The 25711-nt window shown below is 42.4% G+C and overlaps 1 pseudogene; it reads left to right on the forward strand.

Moving 5' to 3' along the window:
* Window positions 1–1349: 1349 nt before the first annotated feature.
* LOC100820429 (probable leucine-rich repeat receptor-like serine/threonine-protein kinase At3g14840) overlaps window positions 1350–25711 on the forward strand; it is a 92088-nt pseudogene continuing 67726 nt past the window's right edge.

A 25711-nucleotide genomic window follows, 5' to 3' on the forward strand; every position in this document is an offset into this window, starting at 1 on the left:
AAACCTGTCCCGCGGTGGAAGAATTGCTTCAGCGGCTCATGGACTGGGGGTAGCTTGAAGTGTCCAAAGGAGGGAAGGAGGAACCACATATTTGCATGCAGTCGAAAGAAAAGAAGGTTCCCCTAACCCCCAAGGCCCTAGTAATATGTTTTACTAGGAAAGGGACCGGCTCCACACCCATATACCCCCGGACAGCGCCCAAGCCGACGCCGTTTGCATATCAAAGCAATAAGGCCGTTCCGTGGAAGTATACCCCTCCCGCGATCGGGGAGAGAGTTGCAACCGAAGTTGACTCCCTGTCAGCCAAGGTGACCAACATCACCGGCCTCAGTGGCGTAACCTGCAGTGGTCGGGTGTTCGCTTCCCCTCACTCGGTGGAGTTGCCCTCCAAGGGGAAAGCGCCCATGGTCCAAGAGCCCACAGACGTAGCCACCCCCTCGAAAGAAGTGGATTCTCCGGTGGTAAAAGGGACTGAAAAGAAGGAGGGTCTTCAAGGAAAGACAGTGACTCTGGAAGAGGCTCATGAGTTCCTTCGCCTCATCCAACAAAGCGAGTTTAAGGTAGTCGAGCAACTGAACAAAACTCCAGCAAGGATCTCGTTGCTTGAATTGCTCATAAACTCCGAGCCTCATCGTGCGCTGTTGATAAAAGTCCTCAACGATGCCCATGTAGCCCACGATATCTCAGTGGAGGGTTTTGAAGGCATCGTTAATCATATAACCACCAATAATTACATCGCGTTTGCGGAAGAAGAGATTCCCGTTGAGGGGAGAGGACACAACAAGGCTCTACATGTGTCGGTGAGATGTATGGACCATGTTGTCGCAAAGGTACTTATCGACAATGGATCAAGTTTGAATGTGATGCCGAAGACCACTTTGGAAAAGCTTCCTTTTAGTGCGTCACGTTTAAAACCGAGCTCGATGGTGGTACGAGCCTTTGATGGAACTCGGCGGGAAGTGATGGGGGAAATCGACATCCCCATTCAGATAGGCCCCCACACTTGCAATGTGGTGTTTCAAGTGATGGACATAAATCCCGCCTATAGCTGTCTCTTGGGGAGACCTTGGATTCATGCGCTGGGAGTGGTCCCTTCAACGCTCCACCAGAAATTGAAGTTCGCAGTGGGTGGACTTTTGATGATAGTATCGGGTGAAGAGGATATGTTGGTGAGCTGCCCCTCCTCCGCACCATACGTAGAAGCAGCGGAAGAATCATTGGAAACAGCTTTCCAATCCTTCGAGGTGGTAAGCTGCACCTCTGTGGAACCAAGTCCGTTGCTACCTTCCCTCTACAACGCGGCCATAATGGTGGCCCGAGTTATGCTCAGGAACGGATTTGAGCCTAGAATGGGTCTAGGCAAGGATGGCCTCGGGAATGTCGACGTAGTCAATGTTAAGGGAAATCCGTACAAGTATGGATTGGGGTATGAACCTGGGATGCCGGGGAGGAGGAATGTGCCGTCAAGATTTCGGGCAGACAGAGTATGGCCCGGCCGTCTGAGCCAATCTTTCACCAGTGCCGGAATGGTGTCCGAGGAAGAAGTGGCCGCAGTAGGAGAGGAGTTCCCTCAAGACCCGCCAAATTTCGTACAACCATGCCATCCCGATTCCCAAGTGGGGAACTGGCGCGTGATAAGCCAGTCAGAGGTCTATACCGCTGATTCAATGTAATTAGAGCCTATAGACTCCCTTTCTCTTTTGTTTTGTAAAACCTACCTTATTAAATAAACAAAGAGATCTTGTTTCATCTGTTCTTGCAGTTCCACCTTTTCTCATATCATTTTGCATGTTTTTGTTTCTTTTATCTTGTTTGGTATAGATATGAGGGTCGATTCTTTGAAGATCCTAACAACGAGGGTTTAACGGTCGATTTCGACCGGGATGTAAGCCAAATGATGAACGAAGAAGAGGAAGAGGACATCCTTTCACCAGAGTTGGAGAGGTTGATCGCTCAGGAAGAACGCGAAATGAAGCCTCACCAAGAAGAAACTGAACTGGTGAACTTAGGGACCGGGGAGGAAAAGAAAGAAGTAAAAGTGGGAACCAGTATGACCGCACCTATCCACCAAGGCTTGGTAACCCTTCTTGAAGAATATCAAGACTTCTTTGCGTGGTCATACCAAGACATGCCCGGTCTGGACTCCGACATTGTGCAGCATAAGTTGCCGTTGAATCCTGGGTCTCCCCCAGTTAGACAAAAGCTACGAAGGATGAGACCCGAGATGTCTTTGAAGATCAAAGAAGAAGTAAGAAAGCAGTTCGATGCGGGTTTCTTAGCTGTGGCGCGATACCCGGAGTGGGTGGCCAACATTGTCCCAGTCCCGATAAAGGACGGCAAGGTGCGAATGTGTGTAGACTATCGGGACTTAAATCGAGCCAGTCCTAAAGACAATTTTCCTCTGCCTCACATTGATGTATTGGTAGATAATACAATTAAGTTCGCCCTTTTCTCGTTTATGGACGGTTTTTCGGGGTATAATCAAATAAAGATGGCACCCGAAGATGTAGAGAAGACCACTTTTGTCACCCTATGGGGGACGTTCTGCTATAAAGTGATGGCCTTCGGGCTCAAAAATGCTAGGGCAACCTATCAGCGTGCCATGGTGGCATTGTTCCATGACATGATGCATAAGGAAATAGAGGTCTACGTAGATGACATGATTGCCAAATCTCGGACTGAGGTCGAACACCTTGTCAATCTACGTAAGTTGTTCGGAAGGTTGCGGAAATACCAACTGAAGCTAAACCCAACCAAGTGTACCTTTGGGGTAAAGTCGGGGAAGTTGCTGGGATTTATAGTAAGTCAGAAAGGGATAGAGATAGATCCCGAGAAAGTGAAGGCCATCCTTGAAATGCCAGAACCACGCACGGAGAAGCAGGTTCGGGGGTTCTTGGGCAGGTTGAATTATATCGCGAGATTTATCTCGCAACTCACCCCTACATGTGAGCCCATTTTCAAGCTATTACGTAAGAACCAGGCGGTCCTGTGGAACAGTGACTGCCAAGAGGCCTTCGAGAAGATCAAACAGAGTCTCGCAAACCCCCTGGTGCTCATGCCACCTGTAATAGGAAGACCTATTTTCCTGTACATGACCGTGTTGGACGAGTCTATGGGGTGCGTATTGGGTCAGCACGATGATTCTAGGAAAAAGGAGCAAGCCATTTACTATCTAAGCAAGAAGTTTACCGCTTGTGAGATGAATTACTCAATGCTGGAAAGGACGTGTTGTGCTCTGGTATGGGCATCACATCGGCTTAGGCAATACATGCTCAGCCATACCACGTGGCTTATTTCCAAAATGGATCCCGTGAAATACATCTTTGAGAAACCGGCCCTCACGGGACGAATCGCTAGGTGGCAGGTACTGCTATCGGAATTTGATATCGTTTACGTCACCCAAAAGGCGGTAAAGGGAAGCGCCTTGGCAGATTATTTGGCCCAGCAACCCCTCCAGGATTATCGGCCGATGCACCCTGAGTTCCCAGATGAAGATATCATGGCCCTGTTTGAAGAGAAGAGGACGCACGAGGACATAGACAAATGGATTGTTTGCTTCGATGGGGCATCTAATGCTTTGGGCCATGGAGTATGGGAAGTCCTTGTATCCCCGGTTGATCAGTGTATTCCTTTCACGGCTAGGCTAGGTTTTGATTGTACCAACAATATGGCCGAGTACAAAGCATGCGCCCTCGGGGTTCAGGCGGCCATTGATTTTGATGTAAAACTACTCAAAGTGTATGGAGACTCGGCTTTGGTGATACGCCAGTTGAAAGGAGAATGAGAAGCTAGGGATCTGAAGTTGATACCCTACGAAACTCACATCTTGAGGTTAGCCAAGTACTTTGATGACATTTCTTTCCACCACATACCTCGGGAAGAGAATCAAATGGCTGATGCATTAGCCACCCTGGCATCCATGTTTCAACTTGCCCCACACGGGGATTTGCCGTACATCGAATTTAGATCTCAGGGCAGGCCGACATATTGTTATGCAATAGAGGAAGAGCGGGATGGGAAACCGTGGTATTTCAACATCAAACAATATGCCCAGAACAAAGAATACCCACCAGGGATTTCTGACAATGACAAAAGGACATTGAAGAGATTGGCTACTGGTTTCTTTGTAAGTTGTACCATCCTGTACAAACGAAACCACAACATGACCCTCTTACGATGCATAGATGCCAAAGAGGCGAACTTCATGATTGAGGAGATCCACGAGGGTTCATTTGGGACACATGCCAATGGGCATGCCGTGGCCAGAAAGATCCTTAGGGCCGATTATTACTGGCTCACCATGGAGAGTGATTGTTGCGCCCATGTAAGGAAGTGTCATAAATGTCAGGAATACGCGGACAATGTCAATGTTCCGCCACATCCTCTGAATGTTATGTCCGCCCCTTGGCCTTTTTCAATGTGGGGGATAGATGTTATTGGGGCCATCGAACCCAAGGCTTCGAATGGTCACCGCTTCATTCTTGTGGCGATAGACTACTTCACCAAATGGGTCGAAGCAGCTTCTTATACTAATGTCACGAGAAATGTGGTGGTCAGATTCATAAAGAGGGAGTTGATTTGTCGATACGGACTCCCTAGGAAGATCATCACTGACAATGGCACCAATCTGAACAACAAAATGATGCAGGAAATGTGCGAGGATTTCAAGATCCAGCATCATAACTCCACCCCTTATCGGCTAAAGATGAATGGGGCTATAGAGGCTGCAAATAAAAACATTAAGAAGATTGTCCAGAAGATGACCGTGTCATACAAAGATTGGCATGAGATGTTGCCTTTCGCCCTGCATGGATATAGAACCTCAGTACGAACTTCTATTGGGGCAATGCCGTATTCCCTTGTTTATGGGATGGAAGCAGTACTCCCATTTGAGGTAGAGGTTCCTTCTCAGAGGATAATAGTAGAGTCAGGCCTAGAAGAGTCGGAATGGGCTCAGGCACGCTACGACCAACTCAACCTTATTGAAGGTAAGCGTTTGATGGCCATGAGCCTTGGGCGTCTGTATCAACGAAGGATAAAAAATGCGTTTGACAAAAAAGTACGTCCGCGCAAGTTTAACGAGGGGGACCTTGTGCTGAAGAAGATGTCCCACGCTGTTAAGGACAATCGAGGCAAGTGGGCCCCGAATTATGAAGGGCCTTTCGTGGTGAAATAGCGTTTTCTGGGGGTGCTCTGATACTCACCAACATGGATGGCGAGGAGCTACCCTCGCCCGTGAACTCCGATGTTATTAAGCGATACTACGCTTGAAGTCTGGGGCAATCGAGAGGACCGTTGCATGTTCTTTTACTTTTGAGTTTTTGTTCTTCTTGGTTTCCTCCAGGGATTCCCTTTCATTGTAATTGTCTCGTTTCTTTAAAAGAAGACGAGATGGGTTAGGCTTAGTCCTCCCTTTGGTTTTAAACCTTGTGTTAGTTTATAATCACCTGAGCCCTCTTCGCTTGGTTCATGGGGTGCCCCAAACACTTAAAATAAAACTGAACCTAACCAACCTTCACTAAGAAAATCATTGCATTAAAAAACATTCATGCATGCATGTACACATGCATCTCTTGTGGTAGCAGGGACAAAATCGTCTTAGACCACGGTCAGAAGTCGAGGCGAGTCGACGGCAAAAATCAACCAGGGTAAGATGATGACCCAGTCACGCTTGGCCGCATATTGTTTGTTTCCTGCTTGTAGGTACTTAGGAACGGACGCAAATGGAGGATAGGGTCAGGACTGACCGATCGTCGTCCATTCCCGGCGCTGGACAAGCAGAGAACCTCGCTGCGAGGCAGCCCAGTATCCTTTGAATTCATAGTGATTATTACTATTGTTTGTTTTAAAATAAGTAATCGATGCCTAATTCTAACTTGAGTAGGTTCGAATAGGCAAACGTTAACCTGTAGAGAGAGGGGGCCATGGTTATGTTTCCCCTAAAAAAAAAAAAATTTTTTTTTGCAGGTTAGCTCGCCTAGGCGAGCAACCCCTGCATTCAAAATATAAAAAACGAGGGAGGGGAACGTTTTTGTACCCAAACCCCCCCCCCCCCCTCATTCAAAAGAGAGAATTCATGAAGGCTTGCGGTTTTTGCTCCCCTAAGCCACTTTTGGTTGCGTTTTTCTTTCATTTTCGTTGTTTCTACTCACTCCAACAAGTAAGTATTCAATCCTTGAGTTTTTTGCTTTCCGTTGGTGCATTTTGTTCATTTTGGTGCTCTAAATTGTGAGAACATGCTCATGCTTGTGGGGCAGTTTTGGTTTGCTTTTTATGCTTGATTTGTTGAGTTAAGGATTTGTGTGAGAAGGCTTTAGGCCTATGGTGTATTCTGAAGCAATGGGGCATGCCACATTGCCCCTATTCTCTTGCAATTTATGTCTAAACATGCGCCCACCAAGTGCTCGGTGAAATGCCCCAATGATGTATGAATTTGATTTTGTAAAATTAGGATGGTGGGACTGTTTTATATATGTAGGGACAACATAGGAGATTCAAAATAGGTGCCCAAATGCAATTCCAAGCTTAGGAACCCAAACTTGTAGCTTCAATGCAAGGAAACATACTCATGGCTAAGAACCCAAATTTTGGTTTTAGAATTAGAAAAGCATGAAAATTAGGACTTGCTTGTGAGAGTTTTTGCTCGAATTTGGGCTGCCCCATGTTTGATACTTTGCATAGAGGTAGCGTGGAAAACACCTTGCAATAGTGTGTATATATAGGTAAATATAAGGGGCATGAAATTCTTTGCAAAGGGTGAATGAATATTGAGGTCGCTTCCTAAATGAATGTATGATAGCACAAAATTCCCTTTTGAATGCAAGTGTGTGCATAATGTAAATAGCTTGCTTATATGCATATGTGTGAGTGAAACAATAAAAGCTTGTATGATATATATATTTCAAGTGTGTGTAGGTAGTTTGTGATAGCAAATGTTTAGGACATAGTTAAGTGTAAATTTTGACGCAATGCCTTGAGCGTGAGAATGTGTGTTCTTTTCAAAATGCATATATATGTATGACAATTAGAATGTGTTGGATGTCCTTGTATGTTGATATAAATAGTAGGATATTCTACACATACGCGTGTGCGTAAATAGATTACATGAGTTCGTTCTAAAATCAGAGGGATTAACATGTCATTTTTGTGTTAAGATAAGCATTATCTTGTAAAACTAACTTCCAAATGTTTGTTCTCGCAGGAAATGGCCCCAAGAAAGCTTGCTTCAAAGAGATCCAGGAAGGATAAAGTGGCTGAAGGAACCAGTTCCGCTCCCAAATATGATAGTCATCGTTTTAGGAGCGCTGAGCACCAACAGCGCTTCGAGGCCATCAAGGGATGGTCATTTCTCCGGGAGCGACGCGTCCAGCTCAGGGACGACGAGTATACCGACTTCCAGGAGGAGATAGTTCGCCGGCGGTGGGCATCGCTGGTTACCCCCATGGCCAAGTTCGACCCAGACATAGTCCTCGAGTTTTATGCCAATGCTTGGCCTATAGTGGAGGGTGTACGAGATATGCGATCCTGGGTGAGGGGTCAGTGGATCCCATTCGATGCGGATGCTCTAAGCCAGTTCCTGGGATATCCTTTAGTGCTGGAGGAGGGCCAGGAGTGCAAGTATGGTCAGAGGAGGAACCGGGCCGATGGGTTTGATGAGGAGGCTATCACCCAATTGCTGTGTATACCAGGGGAGGATTTTGCCCGGACTGCTGCCGGGAGACGGGTGCGGATCATGCGCACCAACATGACCACCCTGACCCAGATCTGGATGACCTTGCTGCTTAGCAACATCCAGCCCAACGATCATAATTCCGACCTCCCCTTGCCGAAGTGTCAGCTGGTGTACGCCATCCTGACATGGATGAGCATTCACGTGGCTCAGTTGATCGCTGATGCCATCTATCTATTTGCAGGTATGGCGCCTACCAGGCACCCTCTGGACCTGGATAAGTCCAACAGGGCCCTGGGATTTCCCGCTTTGATCACAGGACTCTGCCAGTCGTTCGGAGTCCTCATCACACCTAGCAAGGTGATTCGGCCGCCCATCACCCGAGCTTTTATTGAGAAGTATTGCACACAGAGACAGGCCCAGGGGGATGCTCCGCAGGCCGCAGACGCGCCGCCACCTCATCAGGTTGGCCCAGCTGGATCATTTGATACGGAGCAGTATTTACGACATTTGGTTCGCCAGCAGGCGGCCTACCACCGGGCGCATGTACAGACCCATGATTGTCTTTACCAGTTGAGCCTCAGCCTGCAGAGCCAGGGTTTTACTTCTTTTCCATGCCCTACTCCGGATCAGTTCAGGGCATAGGTTGCGTGGCCCGGAGATTGGCCTGAGGCCCAGGCAGGAGAGGCACCAGCAGAGGCTCCCGACAAGGCAGATGAGGCCCGCGAGGACGAGGAGATGACCGACTTGCTTGATTTCTTGGGAGGGAGCGGAGCCACATGATTGGGAGATCCCTAGATCCGTATTTCTTTTTATGTTATGTTTATGTTTCCATTTTTTCCTGTTACGTATCATTTTATTTTTGTTTAACTAAGGGACTAACGTTTGTTTCGTTTTGATTGACTTTTGTTATGTACATACATATCGTTTGAGTCATTACGTTAGTACTTGTTTCGTTGTTGTCAATAGTGTTTGTTGAAATTCCGGAATCGCGTAGAATTTTTCATTTTTAGGAACGTCGTCCTAAAAATAAAATGAACCAAAATCATGATAAAAAAGGAAAGAAGTGTTGTGAATAAAATGTCTACGTATATTAAGAAAAAGAAAAATGTTTTTAAAAGGAAAATGTGTATAGAAGGTTTTTGTGTGTGTAAGTGATGCGTGGAATTCTTGTGTGTGTGAGCAACGAATGTGTATAAAGAAACTTTTGTATGAACCATAGGTGTGTGTTGGGAAAAACGAAAAAATATTTGAACGTAAATAGGGTTTTGTATATAGACCGGGTGACGTAAAGAGAGAGAGTTCCAATGCGTGTACATAAAAGGTTTGTCGTGTATAAGAATGTAGGTGTACAAAAAAGGTTTTCCTCGTAGAGGGCCATGGGTGTATGATTTTGTGAATATAAAAATAAAACAAAAAGGAAAAAGAAAGAAAGACCTCGAAGGTCGACATGTTATAGTTAGGAAGCATAAATCATTCGTAGAGAGCAAACATATCTTCTGGAAATAAGGGACTGACGCTAAGAGTTTATTTTCCTGAATAACTGAGATAAGAATGGATGAATTCGTTGAACTGATGAAAGAACATAATTGGGAAACGTTGGGTCTGTTTGTGTGAATTCCCGACCATAGTATCACAATGCCATAAACGAGATGCTTGAGTGCCCACCTGGCTGTGGCCATGACTAATTTTGCATGTTGTTTCCAAATCATCATTGTCGCGCGTGCCTTGTGGAATAATATGGAAGTTCGGCCCGAGATCGACACCTTGACACCCGAATTTGTTTTGCCCCAGATATCAAGATCGGGTTCCCACGATTAAAGACCCCATTGAAACAACCTTAGACTGTTTTGGACCTTGGCCTATCAAAAGAATCCTCATCCTTTCCCCCGAAGCAAAGGACAGCGGAATCTCCTCAAGGGAGAGCAAATAGGATACTAAAATCCGATTTCCCAAAGAAAGGAATGGAGAAAAAGAAGTGAAAAGAGAGAAAAGGAAGAAATGGAAAGTAAGAAAAAAAGAAAAAAATGAAAACAAAGAAAAGAACAATAAAAAAGAAAGAAAAAGAAGGATTCCCGATCGAAGATCGAAAGGAAGTGAAAAAGGAAAAGATCGGAGGAAAACAGAGTAATTCCCGATCAATGAAAGAAAGAGAACAGAAATTCCTCAAGCCAGATAAATTTTCGGCAAGGTAAGTGACTGCTGGCAAAGGAAAACCCATTTTTGGTGGTTCTTCCTTTCAGATTGCCACTCAAAATCATTCTCGACTGGCGATATCCCGCCCCACATAAACAAAGAGGAAAAGACCGGAACACCCAGTTTCCTCTCAAAAAACACTACCCTCGAGAAAATCCTATTGATCCGTGATCCTACGTGTGATCTTTGATTCGATGGGAAATCGTGTGCAAAATAAAGTCGTGGTGCAGTTATGGTTTGGGATTAGGGTAAAACACTTGCCTGTGTGAGTTTTTTTATACACTATGAGTGATTTATTCCCAGTTTCAGCTTAACCTGATGTTTCCCCTGAATGTTCATTCAAAAGCTAAAAGTTGACATCCTGCCTTTCATTTTCGGGTATAAGGAAGATTACCCTTGGCATAAGTATATTGTTGTTCTAAGACATGGTGCTCTCGCGAATGATTTATTTTTCTTTGCAAAAAGTATGTTTGCCCATTTTAGGTGGAAAAAACCCAGTGGACCATTCGGTCCTGCTACCCTTGTTTCGGAGCCCCATGAATTGCGTTTTCATTCATGCATCCTCCACCCACGAGTTTGGAGTCATGCGTAGTGATTGCTTAGTGCAATTCTTCATTCTCAACCCTTTTTCGGAGCTCCATGAATTGCGTTTTCGTTCATGCGTCCTCCACCCACAAGTTTGGAGTCATGCGTAGTGATTGCTTAGTGCAATTCTCCATTCTCAACCCTTTTTCGGAGCCCCATGAATTGCGTTTTCGTTCATGCGTCCTCCACCCACGAGTTTGGAGTCATGCGTAGTGATTGCTTAATGCAATTCTCCATTCTCAACCCTTTTTTGGAGCCATATGAATTGCGTTTTCGTTCATGCGTCCTCCATCCACTAGTTTGGAGTCATGCGTAGTGATTGCTTAGTGGAATTCTCCATTCTCAACCCTTTTTCGGAGCCCCATGAATTGTGTTGTCGTTCATGCGTCCTCCACCCACGAGTTTGGAGTCATGCGCAGTGATTGCTTAGTGCAATTCTTCATTCTCAACCCTTTTTCGGAGCCCCATGAATTGCGTTTTCATTCATGCGTCCTCCACCCACGAGTTTGGAGTCATGCGTAGTGATTGCTTAGTGCAATTCTCCATTCTCAACCCTTTTTCGGAGCCCCATGAATTGCGTTTTCGTTCATGCATCCTCCACCCATGAGTTTGGAGCCATGCGTGGTGATTGCTTAGTGCAATTCTCCATTCTCTACCCCTTTTTCGGAGCCCCATGAATTGCGTTTTCGTTCATGCGTCCTCCACCCACGAGTTTGGAGCCATGCGTAGTGATTGCTTAGTGCAATTCTCCATTCTCAACCCTTTTTCGGAGCCTCATGAATTGCGTTTTCGTTCATGCGTCCTCCACCCACGAGTTTGGAGTCATGCGTAGTGATTGCTTAGTGGAATTCTCCATTCTCAACCCTTTTTCGGAGCCCCATGAATTGCGTTTTCGTTCATGCGTCCTCCACCCACGAGTTTGGAGTCATGCGTAGTGATTGCTTAGTGCAATTCTCCATTCTCAACCCTTTTTCGGAGCCCCATGAATTGCGTTTTCGTTCATGCGTCCTCCACCCACGAGTTTGGAGTCATGCGTAGTGATTGCTTAGTGCAATTCTCCATTCTCAACCCTTTTTCGGAGCCTCATGAATTGCATTTTCGTTCATGCATCCTCCACCCACGAGTTTGGAGTCATGCATAGTGATTGCTTAGTGCAATTCTCCATTCTCAACCGTTTTTCGGAGCCCCATGAATTGCGTTTTTGTTCATGCGTCCTCCACCCACGAGTTTGGAGTCATGTGTAGTGATTGCTTAGTGCAATCCTCCATCCTCGCCTTTTATTCGGAGCCCCGTGAATTGCGTTTTCGTTCATGCATCCTCCACCAATGAGTTTGGAGCCATTCTTCATGATTGCGTAGTGTGGATCCTCTAGTGCAATCCTCCATTCTCCAATGTGTTCTTCAGTGTCAAGTGCGGACCCTCTTGACTGGGAATTATGATCTTTGTTATTTTCCCGATTGATTCCTTTGCCAAACGTGTATATTACATTATTGTTGTTTTTGTTGTTGTTTGTATTTTGTTTTGTGTTGTGCAGGAAAAAAAAAAGAAGGAGTAGAGACGAGAGTCGTCATGGACTAATCACAGAAAGGGCGAGACGGACGAAATCAGTGTCTTATCTTTGCTTTCCTCTTATCTCCGATAAAAGGTAAGGAAAGAGGGGCAACTGTCATACCCTAATTTTGTCCGGGGATTATTACTTGATGACATGCAACCTTTGATTGGCTATTTCAAGATACTTGGCACCCTTTTTTGCACAATATGTAAGTCTCGAGACGTGCCGAAAGTCAAAAGGAAGCAGGGTTATGCGATCCGTGAAATTCCGTAATGTGGCGGAAACCAAAAGGAGGTGTTGTTGCGCAATCCGTGAGTTTCTGTAACTTCTTCGAAAGCTAAAAAAGAGTAAATACATGATCCGTAAGGATTCGTAACCTTACGGAAAGAAAATAAGTATCGTTACGGAATTCGTAAAGTTTCGTAACGTTACGGAAAAAGAATCGCCAAAAAAATAGAAGGGGGTGCATTTAGTAAAAAAGGGGGTACAAATAGCAATCAGGCCCACTTGGGCCTTCTAGATTCTTCCTCCAGAAGGCTGTTGCTTCTGGAGGAAGCAACCTTGCTCACCTAGGCGAGCTGGGTGGCAAGCTCCTCCCCTATTTTGCTATAAATAGGGGGAGGAGTGAAGAGGGAAGGGGTTCAGCCTTCTTGGCACTTCTTATTCTCTCGAAATTGCTGAGGAAAATTATTTCCGTGAAGAAAATCTAAGCCGAGGCGCTTCCTTAACGTTTCCGTGAGTAATTACGCGAAGATTTTCAACCGTTCTTTGACATTCATCGTTCGTTCTTCGTTTTCTTCAGTCTTCAACTGGTAAGTACCTCAAACCGAGCTTTTCAATTCATTCTATGTACCCGTGGTGGTCCACATTTTTTTTCATGTATTTTTATTCTCGTTTTCATTTACTTTCCGTACCCCCTTTTGACGTGCTTCAGTCATTTATTTAAGTCATTTATCGCCTAATCAAAAAATAAAATAAATTTCCACCGATCATTTGATTTGTAATATCCGTTAATTTCTGTAAAAATGAATTCTGACCGTTCGGTCGTGCCGTAACCACATTGGAAATCAAAAAAGAGGTAAAATAATAATATAATAATAAAAAATACCTTTTAGTAAAATAAAGCGAAAAATCAATCGGACGTTTTCTCTTTGAGATTTCTCATTCTTAATTGAATTGACTAATAACTAAAGTGAAACTGAGGCTAAAATCAACTCGCCTAGTCAAGCTCGTCCACAAAAAGGTCACTAAATGGGGTTTAAAAGTTTATCATTTCAGCTTTTCCTTATCAAGTAAATGGATCATTTTTAAGGTCCAACGCCTTAAAAATGATCACCTTTCAAGTAAAAAGAATCACTTGATTCACTCTTAAGAAAGAACTACGTAGGTCTGATTTCCTCTTCGAGGGAGGGTACGTAGGAGCAAAAGCCCTGCTTTTGTCGACCTCAAAAACTAAAAAGAAATAAAGTTAAGGTAACACAATTTCCACAATTCTAAAAAATGAGGTTGTTGTCCTTTGAGACAAACGTGAGAGGTGCTAACACCTTCCTCAAACGTAAATACAACTCCCGAACTTAGAATTTACATTTTGACCGGTTTCCTTCGGTTTTCCCGACGTTTTCCATAAATAAACATTGGTGGCGACTCCACACATCTTTCCTCCTTTGGAAAGCGCACCCATGAGCCTCGCCTCGCTCGCCCGCAAAAGGGCATGTTGCGACACATCCCATGAGGAATCTCCTTAGGAAAGACATTTTTAAATTCCTGGAATAAGGGTTGAACACTAGGAGAAATAGGAATAGTAAACTCATTAGAATTATCAGTAGAAATTTTATTGTCTTTGCAATACTGTAGATTGAGTGGTTCATGAGCAGGTAACACTTTCCTCACTTCACTCGCCTCTGCAAAATAATTAAATTTTCTCTCATGTGTATCACTCTCTCTCTTATGTGTATCACTCTTTTCCTCGGGTGTATCACTCTTTTTTTTCATATTCCTTTGTGGTGCCTCACTATTTTCTTTCTCTTGTTCTCTCTTTTCTCTCATTCTGATTTAGTCATCACACACTTCTCTAGGGGATAGAGGTTTAAGAGTAAACAAGGAAGATTTGGCTATTCGTCTGTAGAGCTCTTCTTTGTTGCGGTTCAACAAATGTTGCATTTGTGTAGTCATCGCATCCAGAAATAAGCGCTGAGATCCGTCCAGTTGATGATATACACCACCATTGTCACCAGCTCTTGCCATGATTAAGGAACAAAGAATTCTGCAGTAAATTAAAAAAAAAATTCAGGACCTCACCACACTCTACTCACGTGTTTCTCTCTTTGATGGTAGTTCACTCGTGCTTGATGCTCTCAATATAGGCTTTTGTGTGATGTTTTCACTCTTGTCTTTTACCACTCACTCCCTCTTAAGTCCCTGGATGAATCAAATTAGACACACAAGGTATATAACAGGAAAGACAGTTTAATTATCACAGACTGTGTAGCAAATTTAATTTGGATAACAAATCATATTTGATTTTGGTTAACAGATTAGACTTGATTTGGATTTAGATTTGATTTGGATAACAGATTAGACTTGATTTGGATAACAGATTGGATTTGATTTGGATAACAAATTAGATTTGATTTGGATAGCTGATTGGATTTGATTTGAATAACAGATTAGATTTGATTTGATTTGGATAACAAATTTTGATTTGATTTGGATAACAGATCAGATTTTGATAACAAATTAGATTTAATTTGGATGATAGATATGATAACAAATAAGATAAACAGATAAGATAACAGATATGATAAGTAAACTTCAAATGCTCATAAGTTTTGCTATGGTTGTCTGTTTGAGCCCCACTATATATCAAAACGCTCAGAATTCAGAGGAAAATCTAGATAAGGGGATTTGATCCACGATTTTCTTTCCAAAACAACACCTCTTAATGCCTCAATTTCGTGTTCAAAGATCAAACACCCAATTTTTTTTTTCAAAATTTCTGCAACTTTTTTTTTTTGACACAAAGTGTGAAAGACACAAGAAACAAGAACAAAAATGTGACAAGAACAAAAACAATAACACAAATAACAAAACACAAGGCACAAACAAGAACGAAACAAGATGTAAACAAAAATGCAAATAACAGAACAAGGACAAAACACGAACCTGGACAAATTACAAAGAAAAAAATAGGATAGGATAGAACGTATATCAAGAGCTGAAGCTCTGATACCAGATGATGTGAACCTGAGTAGGAGCGGATCACTTGATACAGGTTGTAGAGTTTTTGGATGACGCCACTTCCGGTGAAGGAAGATAAGTCAGGGTAGACGCCACAAGGATTACCTTGATAAGTCTGATATTGGTTCAACAAGGAACCCAGAGAGAAACTCTCACCAAATTTTATCAAATGCCAAAAGTTTTTTTATTCAAAACAAAAACCAATACTTATAGTGTATATGAACAAAAAGATAAAAATAGACATGGGCCTTCTAAACAGTTTGGGCCAAAATTACAATAAATAAAAATTATAACTAAAAACATATTTAACTTGGGCCTTTAAATTAGTTTGGGCCTTCAGCAACAATTAATAGTCTTGATAGTGTCTTTGCCTCTGGGCCTTCATCCTTCTCCACTTGGGCCTTCATCCTTCTCCACTCGGGGGCTTTATCCTTCTCCACTTAGGCCTTCGTCCTTCTCCACTTGAGCCTTTAGCCTGTATTTGGCCAGTTTCAGGATTCTCATCAATTCGTCCTCATGAGAAACTACAAGTACTTACTGACAAAGTTTATACTATTTCCACGCAACATGAAGTATGAAACATGGGCACCATCAATGCACTGACCATGGATAATTAAAGATTCTAAGCCATCCCCCTCCAAAGATGCTTAAAACTCTTTAACCACTCTATTTCCCCCCACTAGGGATATCCATCATGGCCATTGCGCCCTCCATGTACATACACAACATACATAACCATAATGACATTTTCAAGTTCAACAACATCTCATCTCAATGTCATTATCAACATCAATATCATCTCATCTCAAAGTTATTCTCAACATCAACATCATCTCATCTCAATGACATTATCAACAACAACAACATCATCTCATATCAACATAATCATCAATAACAACATCATATCATACCAATATTATCATAAACACCAACATCGTCTCATATCAATTATTATCAATATCATCTTCAATAACAACATCATTCTCTATAAACATTATCATAAACATCCATGTTACCTCATATCAATTAATATCATCAGTAAATCACATTTCACATGTACATACATATATAGTTCATGCCTGAGATTCACACTCCCCAGGTCTTCAGACAACACAAGTCTGATAAAAACAATAATGTCATTTATCAATAATAGACATATTGTATCCCATTAGTTGAAAATATTGTTTTTCTTGAAAACTAGCATTCATAGGGACAAACATACATTCCTATAGTTGGGTTCCCTAGCCCCAATTATGGTATCAAAGCCATAAAAATATAATAAACTCCCCTCACCTATCGTGAGCTCTTTGTTAGCTCCTCTCTACGTTGCTTAGAGACCTCTGTCGTTAACGTTTGTCAATCCAAACACAAGGGAATTTAGCATTGATTTAAAAAACAAGGTTAATAATAACATTTAGGGTCAATTACCCCTGCCAAAACAAAATGGGCTAAGGGGTGTTTCAGGTTCTACTATAAGGAGACATCATTTTGAAATTCCAACTACGCCAATGTGACCGGGGTTCAACGATGGTCATGAAAACAACATCAATTTTATAAAAGGATAACTCTTAAAACGTCTCATTTTCAAGGTTTTTTCAAAGGAAGTATAAAAACATCCTATTACGGTACCCTAAACACAAGAGACACTAAGAGAAGCTCAAACTAACTAGGAGAAAAACATAGAAGTCAATATTACCTCAGAGAAACTATGAAAGAAAGGATTGAGAGCTTGTTCTCCACCGAATCCTTGAGGTAGATTATGAGGATTCTGCTCTGGTTAAAACGTTCCTCTCTGTATGGTGGTTCAGCAGCAAGTAACAGCGGCTCGTGGTGGCCATCGATGGTCGTGGATGGTGGAAGAGGAGTTTCTAGGGTGGTTTGATAGAGTTTTGAGAGAGGGAGGCATGGAAATCGTATTTTTCAGCTGAAGAACATATTTATAATCTACAGATCTCACTAAGTGCAATTTCTCTCGGGTTGGGATGTGTGCTGAGCGCGATAATTCATGCTTAGCGCAATTCCCTCTTAGGTTGAAATAGCCCTTAGCGTGCTTCTCGCGCTAAGCGAGATGTCAAAAATTAATATTTTTCAAATCCCTACGATGACAACGTGAAGGCAGAGTGATGTGTCATTATTTTCTCCTATTTCTTAACCCTTTTTGTCACCATTTTAATTACTAATTAGCCTTAATTGTCAAATTAATTATGCAGCTTTATCATTTGGGCCTACTTGACTAATTTTGTGTTTTTAATTTAATTTTAGGAGAATTATAAGCAATTGGGCTTGAATTCGGAATTGGGCTTGGACTTGAAGAGAGTAGACAATTTTATTTTATCAAATCTTATCTTATCCAGATTTTATTTCATCTAGATTTTATTTCGTCCAGATTTTATTTCATCCAATCTTATCTTATCTTGTCCAGATTTTATTTTATTTCGTTTATGGGCTTGAACTTAAAATAGATTTGTATGCTTTGGGGCTTGAACTTAACATAATAGTGTTTAGTTGTTTTGTGTGTATCTCTGTCGTTTAGGTTGTGAGTGTGTGTTGTTTTATTTTGTGTAGCTTTCTGTTTTGCATTTCAGTCGTGTCCCCTATTTTAGCGACTGTTTCAGTTTTGTGTTTTGCTGTGAACAGTGATTAGTTATTGAGAACTAGCGACTGATTTTGCAATTTAATTGGCGATTTTTGTTTTGATTGTTAGAGTTGTTATTTTTGGCTGATTTTTTGTGTGGTAGTTTCTTTTGATCCATATTTTGTGTGAAAAATACCAGGAGCACTTGGTGTGGCAGTATTTGAGAGAGACAAAATTTTTGGGAACTTGTTTTTAGCAAAACTTAAAACGGCCATAACTTTTGCTCCGGGTATCAGAATGACTATTATTATATATGCATTTGGGGTAGAAAAAAATTTCCCATACTATGGCAACTGGCTGGTTGGGGTCTCCCAAACTCAAAAAATCAGCCGTTTACTAAGTTTTTTTATTTTTTTTTATTTTTCAAGTATTATTGTCCTATTTTTCTAAACTTTGCTTAGGTAGTTTTCATAGTTAGACTTTGAATTTTTGTTTGAAATTTTTTGTGCTATCTTTTCATGATTTTAGGGTGTTCCTCACAAAATTTCAGCTCATTTGGATATCTTTTGAGTATAGTTGTAGTTTTACCCCCTTGTTAGGTGCTTGTTGAGAAACACATTATTTGCCGCATATAGTGCATGACTAGGGGCAATCCAGGTGATTTACAACCCTTTGATCCTGAAATAGATAGAACCTTTCATAGATTAGTTAGGCATAGTGTGCATCCTGATCATTCTGTGCATTTTGAGTATTTTGAGCATTTTGAGTATTCTGTTACTAGTGATTCTGAATATTCTGATTTTGAGCATTCAACTACTAATTTTCATACTAAGAACATGGCTCAACCTCCACCTCGTGAGAGGACTCTTAGGGAGATGGCTGCACCTGATTTCACTTATGAAAGCTTGTTCATTCAATATTCTGATAAGGGTGTTCCATATGTTCTCAAGACCGGACTAATACATTTGCTGCCCAAGTTTCATGGTCTTGCAGGTGAAGATCCTCATAAGCATCTTAAGGAGTTCCATATTTTCTGTTCCACCATGAAGCTCCCTGATGTCCAGGAAGATCATATCTTTCTAAAGGCTTTTCCTCATTCTCTGGAGGGAGTGGCGAAAGAATGGTTGTACTACCTTGCTCCCAGGTCCATTACCAGCTGGGATGACCTTAAGAGGGTGTTCTTGGAGAAATTCTTCCTTTCATCTAGGACCACTGCCATCAGAAAAGACATTTCAGGCATCAGGCAACTTAGTGGAGAGAGCTTGTATAAGTACTGGGAAAGATTCAAGAAATTGTGTGCAAGCTGCCCTCACCACCAGATTTCTGAGCAACTCCTTCTTCAATATTTCTATGAGGGACTTAGCAACATGGAGAGGAGTATGATTGATGCTGCCAGTGGTGGAGCCTTGGTGATATGACCCCTGCTGAGGCCAGGAATTTGATTGAGAAGATGGCTTCCAACTCCCAATAATTCAGTGCAAGAGTTAGTGAGGCAAATGATTATCCAGAATATGCAATTTCAGCAAGAGACAAGAGCCTCCATTCAAAGTCTGACAAATCAGATGGGGCAGATGGCTACTCAGTTGAACCAAGCCCAGTCCCAAAATTCTGACAAATTGCATTCACAAACTGTGCAAAATCTGAAAAATGTGAGTGCCATCACCTTGAGGTTTGGCAACCAAATTCAAGTGCCTCCACCAGTAGCAGCACCTGCACCTGAACCTGTCAAGCTTCATTCTACACCTGAAAAAGAGAATGAGATAGTTGCACAAAAGAGAAAGCTTCCTAACAAAAATTTTCATGCAGGTGGACCTTCTTCTAGTAATTCTGACTTACTGCAGCCTCCTATCCCTCATCCATTCCCACTTAGAGCAATTCCAAACAAAAAAATGGAAGAAACAGAAAGAAGGTTGCAATAGATATTCCCTTCATTGTGAATTAATGTGCTTTCAACTTTAGTTTCAGGTAAAAGATGAAAAATAAGAAGGTTACAGTAGCTAGTGTCTCGCTAAGCGAGGCATATGCGCTTAGCGAGCAACATCCACTTAGCGAGTGAGGAGAATCTGGAAGAGAATATGCCATGCATGCACGTGCTCAGTGCCATCAGGTCACCCAACAGGTCATTTGTCTCTTCTGGCGCCTAGCGCACCTGACTCGCTTAGCCAAAAATCACAAACTCGCGCTTAGTGCGAAAATGGCGCTAAGCGAGCCTTCAAGGATAGAAAGCCCTTAAAAGCTGAAGTTGGCATAAAAAGAGGAGTCTTTAGCTTGTGAAAGAAGAGAGATATACAGGAGAGATGCAACAGGGCAAGGGAGCACCATAAACCTCAGCTCTCAAGAGGATTCTAGGTTTTAGAGTGATTTTTAGGTTCCTGGAGGTGGAGGAGACATCCCCACCACTGTGTAATATGAATTTTGCTTCCAAAAACCCCTATTGTAACTAAAAGGTGATAACTTGCCATGGAAGGCTAAAGCTTTTGTTGGGAATTTCTGCTGAGCCTTGATGTAAAAACTCTTTACTATCTTTCATACCCTAATTTCGTCCGGGAATTATAATTTGATGATATACAACCATTGATTGGCTGCTTCGAGATATTTGGCACCCTTTGTTGCACAATATGTGAAGTCCCGAGACGTGCCGAAAATCAAAAGGAAGCAGGCTTACGCGATCCGTGAAAATTCTGTGATGTGACGGAAATTGAAAGGAGGTATTTTTCGCAATCCGTGAGTTTTCGTAACTTCTTCGAAAGCTAAAAAAGAGTAAATACATAATCCATAAGGACTCATAACCTTGCGGAAGGAAAATAAGTATCGTTACGAAATTCGTAAATTTTCGTAACGTTACGGAAAAAGAATTACCAAAAAAGGTAGAGGGGGTGCATTTAGTAAAAAGTGGGTACAAATAGCAATCAGGCCCACTTGGGCCTTCCAGATTCTTCCTCCAGAAGGCTGTTGCTTCTGGAGGAAGCAACCTTGCTTGCCTGGGCGAGCTGGGTGGCACGCTCCTCCCCTATTTTGCTATAAATAGGGGGAGGAGTGAAGGGAGAAGGGGTTCAGCCTTCTTGGCACTTCTTATTCTCTTGAAATTGCTGAGGAAAATTATTTCCGTGAAGAAAATCCAAGCCGAGGCACTTCCGTAACGTTTCCGTGAGTAATTACGCGAAGATTCTCGACTGTTCTTCAACATTCATCGTTCGTTCTTCGTTTTCTTCAGTCTTCAACGGGTAAGTACCTCAAACCGAGCTTTTCAATTCATTCTATGTACCCGTGGTGGTCCACATTTTGTTTCATGTATTTTTATTCTCGTTTTCATTCGCTTTCTATACCCCCTTTTGACGTGCTTCAGTCATTTATTTAAGTCATTTCTCGCCTAATCTAAAAATAAAATAAATTTCCACCAATCATTTGAATTGTATCATCCGTTAATTTTGGTTAAAATGAATTCTGACCGTTCGGTCGTGCCGTAACCACGTTGGAAATCAAAAAAGAGGTAAAATAATAATATAATAATAAAAAATACCTTTTTTTTAGTAAAATAAAGCAAAAAATCAATCGGACGTTTTCTCTTTGGGATTTCTCATTCTTAATTGAATTGACTAATAACTAAAGTGAAACTAAGGCTAAAATCAACTCGCCTAGTCAAGCTCGTCCACAAAAAATAGGGTTTTGAAAGTTTATCATTTCATTTTTCTTACCAAGTAAAATGGATCATTTTTAAGGTCCAACGCCTTAAAATGATCACCCTTCAAGTAAAAAGGATCACTTGATTCACGCATAAGAAAGAACTACGTAGGTCTGATTTCCTCTTCGATGGAGGGTACGTAGGAGCAAGAGCCCCGCTTTTGTCGACCTCAAAAAATACAAAAGAACTAAAGTTAAGATAACACAATTTCCACAATTCTGAAAAATAGGCTGTTGTCCTTTGAGACAAACGTGAGAGGTGTTAATACCTTCCTCAAACGTAAATACAACTCTCGAACTTAGAATTTTCATTTTGACCGGTTTCCTTCGGTTTTCCCGACGTTTTCCACAAATAAACGTTGGTGGCGACTCCGCGCACCTTTCCTCCTTTGGAAAGCGCACCCGTGAGCCTCGCCTTCGCTCGCCCGCGAAAGGGCACGTTGCGACCGTTGGCGACTCCACTGGGGAATTTTTGTGAGTTAGGCCTATTTTAAGGAATTGTGAATTTGTGAAACTTCGTGTGTGCATTTGTTGAACTGTGTAAAATGTAAATAATTGTTGTCTATTTCGCATTCTTTACACTGCATTCTAAGCACCCACGGGTTTGAGTAAAAAAAGGGGCCCTATACTCGGGTTCATGGGAATTTAAGGAGTGGAGGTGAATCTATCATCATGCTAGGTCTCCGACTTGCTTGATAATAGTGAAACCTCGTCTAGAGTTTTCTCTCTTTATAATGTGTTGTCGCTGGTATTCCATACCGCCACAATATTATTATCTTGAGTGATGATACCTCTAGAAAACAACTGTGTGAGTTATGAATTGTTGGGGAGTAGTTATTAGAGACCCCTAGATATTGTCCTATAGGTTCCCGAATAGGGGCAAAGAGCAAACAGGCTCTGTGCCATTCGTTCTCATGCATTTTTTGGTAAATAGCACTAGTTTATAGTTTTGCTAGTGATGTTTGGTTTCTTTAGAGCAGTACGTAACCTTTTTAATACTACGTTGAGGCGCCATCATACCCAAACGTAGCATTAAAGTTGGATCTTTGCAGTCTCGTATGTGTGAATTACCCCTTTGTGTTGTTTTCTTTCCGTTTCATGCATGCGCATCTGCATCATACCGTCACACATGCGTTGTATGTGGGTCTCGTCTTTTGTCATGGGTAGCCGGAAAATCCATATCGTCTTCTTAACTGTACACATGGGGCACTGCGCCCCCCAAATGCGCAATAAGGAGAGATAATTTTCCGGGCTCTCGTGTCCGTAAATGCATTCATATCATGCACCGCATAAACATCTCTTCAGCATCATAATGAACATATCGTTCCTGCATTTGTCCGTTATCACATTCCCATTTTGCATGAGTCATTGCATCATCATGCATATGCGTTCAACATACTTTTTGTTCTACATGTTTGCTCATACATGATCCTTGTATTTTCCTCTACAAAACAAAAACAAAAAAAAGGGAAGCATGAAAATTCATGATGCATTCTTAGTTGCATGTGTTAGGTACCATGAGCCAACCATGTTGGGATCATAAGCCCATTTTAAAACAAAAAAGAAAAAACACAAACAACAAAACCAAATGATTGAGCATGATACCTAATGCGTGGTTAACTTAAGGATGTCTCTTCGGGCATCTCAATCTCATAATTACATTTTCCATGCACTGCATGCGTATTCCCGAGTCTTTCATCCCTATGAAATGTTGATGAAGTATTGGCGATCAAAATTTCCATTCCCTGGGTTATGGGATTGAACCAAGCTCGTGCTTTTACGAAAAGATTCATCGAGTCAAGTTGAAGTATGGAAGTAACCATCTTGCAAAAATTGGGGCAAAAGATGGATCAGGTTACATCGTTGCTTCGTCTACTGCCAAACACATTTAGGGCTGCTGATGTCCCTGTTACTTCCAGTTTCACCTTGACGAATATGTCATGGACCATGTTGAAAATCTAAATTGATTCAACCCTATATCCAGTGTACAAATTCGCAATACTTCAACTGTGCATCATTCGCATACATCCATGTTGTTCATTTGTTGCATTGCTCATTGCATTCTTTCCTTGAAAAGAAAAAGAGAACATAATCATTGTTATAAAAAAGAAAAAAATAACACACTTTACGGTGCCCTTACCGAACCCGTGCTAGAACTAGAGTAATGGGTGAAGTAGAGGAGGTGCAAGAGCAGATGAAGGCCCAACATGGAGGCCATGAAAGAGCAAATGGCCACAATGATGGAGGCCATGATGAGCGTGAAGAAGATAATGGAAGCCAATGCCGTTGCAATTGCCGCTACCAGCATTGTTGCTAAGGTGAACCCGACGTCCCCATCCGGCATCAACCAAATGAATCATCCAACCTCATATATGGTAGGCAAAGATTTGGGAAGTACGGGCGGCCCCCATTATGCGCAAAGTCAAAACAAGCATGCCTTCCCACCATATGGCTTGCCTCCCAACTATACACCATCCAATGTAGCGTACACTCCCAGTGAGAATGTCAATAACTCCACTCCCATACTCATTGAGAGCCGACAACCCCAAACTGATCATGCACATGTCTCTCAACCCATGGGTAAGACACATGAAATGCCCCACCACAATCTAGTCGACTTCGAGCCTTGCCTCGGATATGCCATTGAAGGGCAGGCAATTGGTGGTATACCCCTACAAAACCCTTTGGAGGGTCCTCAGTATCACCCACAACTACACCTCTTGCATTCCATGACAAGTAAAAACCCTCATGCTATGGCAGAAATGGGAAAGCTGGATCATCTAGAGGAAAGGCTCAGGGCCATTGAAGGAGGTGAAGATTATGCCTTTGCTAACCTAGAAGAGTTGTTCCTAGTACCCAATATCATCACCCCTCCCAAGTTCAAGGTGCTGGACTTTGACAAGCACAAGGGGACTACTTGCCCCAAGAACCATCTAAAGATGTATTATCGGAAGATGGAGGCATACGCAAAAGATGAGGAATTGCTGATACATTCCTTCCAAGAAAGTCTTACTGGGGTAGCTGTTACCTGGTACACTAACTTGGAACCTTCCCGAGTCAATTCTTGGAAGGACCTAGTGATTGCCTTCGTTAGGCAGTGTCAGTATAATGTCTTCGGATAGGATGCAACTACAGAACATGTGCAAAAAGGGGGCACGAATCTTTCAAAAGAATACGCCCAAAGGTGGAGAGACCTGGCAGCTCAAGTGGCACCTCAATGACGGAAAAAAAAATGATGACAATGATAGTAGACACATTACCGGTATTCTACTATGAAAAGATGGTGAGCTACACACCTTCAAGCTTTGATGATATGGTCTTCACCGACGAAAGGATCGATGTGGGTCTAAAAAGAGGCAAATTTAGTCATCCTGCTTGGACGAATGAGAAAACTGGGGCAAATGAAGAGGGTGAGGATGAAGGAAAAACCTATGCTGTGACTGCCATTCTTATACGACCAGGTTTCCCACCAACCCAACAATGTCATTACTCAGCCAATAACAAGCCTTGTCATTACCCACCACCTAGTCATCCACAAAGGCCATCCCTAAAATCAACCACAAAGCCTACTTACCGCACTTCCAATGACAAACACCACCTTTAGCGTAAACCAAAACACCAACCAAGAAATGAATTTTGCAGCGAGAAAGCCTTAGAATTCACCCCAATTCCAGTGTCCTATGCTGACTTGCTCCCATATCTACTTGATAATTCAATGGTAGACATAACCCTAACCAAGGTTCATCAACCTCCATTTCTCCGAGAATACGACTCGAACGCAACGTGTGCTTGTCATGGAGAAGCCCCGGGGCGTTGCATTGAGCATTGTAGGGCTCTGAAGCGTAAGGTGCAAGGTCTAATTGATGCAGGCTGGCTGAAATTTGAGGAGAATCACGTGTAAATCCTGACATTGACAAAAGATGCCACACATGGGGCAATTTTGAAAGCTGTTGTTAGATGTCTCTGATGACTCATCAGGATTTTCAACTTTCACCGGAAGTGGGTGCAAGCCATTGGTCAGTTTGCTCAAGCGACCTATGCTCCTGAGCTTGGGACTTCCAAGACCGTTGGTGGGGGTGTTCAAAAAACATTTGATTGACTGTGTTTTCAAGATGTTCATGTGACCTCATTTTATCATTCCGGAAAGTTTGTCTTTTTAGAGAGAAGTGAGTTATCAAGAATAGGATGTTGGACAAATGACCTTAGTTACCTTAAG

Source organism: Glycine max, chromosome 15 (genome assembly GCF_000004515.6).
Source record: "Glycine max cultivar Williams 82 chromosome 15, Glycine_max_v4.0, whole genome shotgun sequence".
In the NCBI taxonomy this organism is placed as follows: Eukaryota; Viridiplantae; Streptophyta; class Magnoliopsida; order Fabales; family Fabaceae; genus Glycine; species Glycine max.